We start from the raw sequence: 5160 nt of genomic DNA, 5'->3' as shown, positions 1-5160 counted from the left end.
ATATGTATTTGTAAATGATCAAGTAGATCTTGTTCATTATTAGTCAGTCCAGAAAGAAATACCTAAAGACCTATTTGATTGATTGGGACAGTTCATTTTGTGATCAGACATTCATGGTTTCAAATCAATGAATCATAGTAATTTTGTTGATCTCCTGGCTTTTTCACCAGTGCCACCATGAAGTTGAAATTTGTGGTTTTGACTAAAATATCTCAGCTATTAGATGGATTGACATGAATAATTGTGGTGGCTTTTAATCTTGCACCATCATCACATTCCAGTTTAGTTTTTCTGTCTTCTTTGATATTGTTTCATAATAAAAGCAGGATAAAGGTTTCATTTTGTGCTGCATTGTTTTTAAGTTTGAACCTGACTTTTTCTATTTCAAATAAAGCTTCATTTTATATCTCTATAAACCTGATTGATTGATCTCATTGCTCTGTAGTATATCAGCGATGGTCTTAAATATCATATATCACCAGCAGTATTGTGTGTGTTTGAATGAGGTGGAAATACATACTGAGGTGTGATCAATTACACTTGCTGTTGTGGCAGTTACCAAATTTCTAGGCTACAACAGTCATATAAATATTCACTCTTCATGGATACTGTTTTGGGTTATAAGCCTTAATCATGTCAAGAGGCAAAGTTTATTTTTCATACTTTATGAATCAAAACTGTCACTAGCATATTTTCAGTATTGCTTGGATTTCATACACAAAACAAAACCAACATTTTATTCATGTTTGACTTTTGTCCCAACAAAAATCAGTCTCCACAACAGCCTTACAGTTAAAATGCAGGTGAATGTCACAAGAAAAACAACTGTCAGCAAAGCTGCAATGACATCAACAGAGTTGTAAACAAACCAGGACATTTTGTTGGACTGTGCCTGCAGATGACGAGCTCCTTTATGTCTTATAACATATTCTATCCAAAACACAGCCTTGTCCAGTGGTTTCATTGGCTGATCTCTGTGCAGCCTTGAGAGCTTCTGCATGTTTTCCCTGTAAGAGGAAGTGTAAAGAACTGTCTTCAGTGCATCTTCAAAGACGTGTCTATCGAGCATTGCAATATCTATGTTCACAGCTCCTCCCTTTGCTCTGATTCTGGAGAGGTTATCAGGCTGATCGAAGAATAAAGGAAGTCCAACTATTGGAACTCCGTGGTAAATAGCCTCCTGAACCCCGTTAGTGCCTCCGTGGGCCACAAACACTCTAGTTTTGGGATGTCCTAAGAGGTCGTTCTGTGGTAGCCAGTTGACCAGTAATGTGTTATTGCCCAGGTTGGCTGGCCTTTGTCCTTTATACCTCCATACAACCTTCTGAGGCAGTTGTGCAAAGGCTGCAGCAATCTCCTCAGCAACATGTGGAGGAAGATTCTCGACTAAAGTTCCTAATGTCATCATAATGATCCCATGATCTCCAGAACTCTGGACAAAGTCCTCCAAGTCGGCAGGGAGCGGCTTAGGGGGCTTGCACTGAAATCCACCCATGTAGATTATATTTGGCATTGTAGGACGTGGAAATTCAAAGATAAAATCATTTCTCATAAGCCATATATCAGCATCGAGAAAAAAAGTTGAGTAATCCACATCAGGGCCAAAGTACTTCATAACCACTGGTTTGTAGTGAGGTTCTGTGACATATGATAGTGTGTACATCCCAAGTATATAGCTCAAAACATTCTTGACCCTCTGAGAGAAAGTCATCTTATCTGTCAACTCTGTTGCAGTAAAAGGAATGTATGACAGAGGTGAGGGGGCAATAAGAAAATGAGCTTCACCTTGAATGGTCCATCTAACATTGAAAACAAGAGGAACTTGGAGATGACGTGCCAGCATTGGCCCTCCGCATCATGGAGGGAACGCATCAGGTTTTTATCTTCAAACATCTGAACGATCATCTCACTCATTCTCTTGTGAAACTCAGAGAACTGATCCACAATGATCTTCTCTTTCTGAATCCGAGTCCAGACATGAGACCAAAAAAATGAACGCTTACTCGAGATTTACCAGATTAAAGCCATAAATAATAATTAGCTCAGGAGTATAACTGTTTTGATGGGTAGGGCCAGTGTAAACGAAGGAAGGGTTAATGCTAGTCCGTTTAGGCTTTATACAGTAAACAAGATGCTGGGTTGGTAAGGACCCAGAAATAATGACAGGGAGATGTCTTCTTTCCCAGCAGATCGGAGGCCTGTACTACGAAGCTGGATTTTCTCTTATCGAGATAACTTCAGGGTTAACCCTGGGTTTTCCGTACTACGAAGCTGGTTCACTTCTTACCGGGGTAAATCACCATGGTAACTTATGCTGAACGGCTAACCTGCTCCGGAGCAGCTTATGTTCTGGATAAGAGATCAATGAGTACAAAAGCACCACCTCCTGACCAATCAGTTCTCTTAGAAAATGACCTGCCCATTCTTAAAAGATCCTGGCTGTCAACATTGGTGCGCGGATCGTGAGAGGAGCGCTTAGGAGAGAATGAGCTTTTAGTGATAGATGCAATTTTTTAATTGGCCAAAACATATATTTAAAAAATAATTATTGAGGCACGTGGGGGATATTATTCTGTAGGTTTGACATCCTGAGATCAAAGTGTCAGGGAGCATCTGTATTTATTTATTGTAATTGTAAAAAATTGACGAAAATATATATTTGTAAAGTAATCCTTGAGACACATGAGGGATATTAGTCTGTATGTTATACAGTTGGTTTGAAATCATTCACTCAAATGGTTGAAGCGCATAATAGGTTTGTATTTTGAATGTTGAATATTAAACTAACTTAATGTCGCTATGAAAGGAAGGGCACTGAGGAAGTGGTCTGCCCCAAACGTCTGTGCCGTAATAAAGTGACATTGTGTGATCAGAGTGTCCGTTTATATTGTCTGATAAATTAATATTGTATGATCTCGTGAATTGAACACATTAACAGAGTCGGCAATTTTCTGCCAGCATTCCTTCCTGGCTTTTGCTGCAGCAACAGAGTTGCTTTTGGTCTGGATGATGTGATTGAATTCTTCATATTGTTGAAGAATAATTGTCTGCTCCTCCATGTTAAAGTAGTCTGCTCTGCAGGGTTTCTCCATGTTTGTGATTGGTCAGACGCTGAAAACACCTCCCCTTTATGTGAACGCGCAGAGATCCAGATTGGAAAACCCTGGGTTGATTTACCGAGTTGATATCCAGCTTCGTAGTACCGCTTATCCTGGACTGCGAAGATCTGGTTAAGTCAACCCAGGTAACGGAGAGAGATCCTGGATAGGTTAATCCAGCTTCGTAGTACAGGCCTCCGATGGCTGTGGTGCTTTATTGAACACTCAGTATAAGAGTTCTGAAAATAATAATAATAATAAATCATATACATTATCCTCTTAATAATAATATAATGGTTTACATAAACACAAAAATATACACAATTCTCTTCTGTGCATATACAGCAATAACAACAACATAAACAAACCAATAGCAATACATTTAACCATAATATTAAGTTACCTGATCCAATAGCACCATCTACTGGTTAAACTGAATATAAAATAACACTTGCACACAGGGTGCACACACACCCCACGAGCAATTAACCACCTGAACTGCTGAGATGTTACAGACTGTTATCTAACAGTACACACAAACAACTCAAACCAGCAGAATTTACATTATTCTCATACACAATGCTAAACAACGGACATCAATTAGGAGGACAAGGTGCGTCGTAAAAAAAACCACATACACATATATATACAGAACAGCACTTACTTCGTGCATCCACTTAACACTCGGAGTGTCCAAATAAAGGCGTCTCCAAACAAAAAACAACCTTAATCCCAGGCGAAATACAAAGAAAGTCCCACAAGCGTAGCAAGGTGTCAAAAAAGTCCTTCCGCTCGGCTGTAGGCTGCGTGGCTGACCACTACACTGGGGGTAACTGCGTCTCGCCCCAACAGAGAAGGAAGAAGGGACCCTGAGGCACATCTTCAAAATAATAGCCTTTTATACAGCCACAGACATGCTGAGTAGGCTACAGTCAAAAGTATGGATAAGATTGAGAAACTCAGATGCAAGTTGGTCATTCTGGTTCTCAATGTTTTTCCTAATAGTAACACTTTCTCATAGTGATAGTGAATGAAAGCATGGGACCAAATTCAGTCAAAAAGTCGCCGTTGTTTTATTTACTTGTAGTGGCCAATTGTATCACTCTTCACACCTGCATGGCCTTGACAATCACTTTTAAAATGCAGACGTTAAACAGGAAAGGAAACTAGCCTTTGACCACACATCATGTATGTAGTTTGCACTAGGCTACATGCATTATACACCACCTTATAATAGAAAGCTTTGTCAGTAGAGTTACATTTATGGAGAAGGCATATTAGCATGCATTAAAATATAGGATGATATTAATATTAGATTAATATAATATCACACAAGAAATGGCAGTTTTTCTTTGACTAACCTTCTTATTCCTGAAGAGAAAGTGAAACAGTTGTGATACAGTAGAGAGATACATTCTCTATTTCACCACTGTAGATTTTCAAGCCTGTGTATCTTCTTCTCAAAGCACAGCCCCCAAATGTGACCACAACCACTAAGCTGCAAGACTAGTGAAGCCATTTTCTTCCCTGGCTGCATGAACTTCATTTTTCTATGCTGCAGACAAATACAGTGACTTCAGAAAGTATTTGGGGTTTTTCACATTTTGTTCTTGTTGCACCTCCAAATTTGAATTTATTGAAACATTTAAAGTTTGAGGATATAACTCAACAACAACTTGAACATCGAACACATGGCCTTATGAAGATGGTCCAGCTAACATATTAGCAAACGTGATCTTTTAAACATCCAGTACATCAGAAGTCTTGGATTTGCATTTCTGCTTATCAAAAGAACAAAAATCAAATTCATCTTTCCTTCTAGCTCTGTTTTGATTTTCTATAAATTCTTGTGGTAAATTGTGGTATGCCTATTTTATAGTGGCTAAGTGTCTCAAAGTATCTCATCATCCTAAAATCCTATATATTTATATATATGTCATTTTCTTAGTAGCTAATAAGTCAAAGAAATAAAAAAAAATAGAGATCAGTTTTGTTTATTACATTAGTTTTATGTTGTGCAGTGTTAAACAAATACAGTGTGTAGTGTTTATATTTTTTGTCA

At 38.4% G+C, this 5160-nt stretch overlaps 1 pseudogene; it reads right to left on the bottom strand.

Annotated features, from left to right (window-relative positions):
* Positions 1 to 637: 637 nt before the first annotated feature.
* On the bottom strand, positions 638 to 3519 carry LOC128359366 (UDP-glucuronosyltransferase 2C1-like; annotated as a pseudogene).
* Positions 3520 to 5160: the final 1641 nt, after the last annotated feature.

Source organism: Scomber japonicus, chromosome 5, assembly GCF_027409825.1.
Source record: "Scomber japonicus isolate fScoJap1 chromosome 5, fScoJap1.pri, whole genome shotgun sequence".
Taxonomy (NCBI): Eukaryota; Metazoa; Chordata; class Actinopteri; order Scombriformes; family Scombridae; genus Scomber; species Scomber japonicus.
Note: the sequence above shows the minus strand (reverse complement) of the source record. Positions and strands in the feature narration are given on the sequence as shown.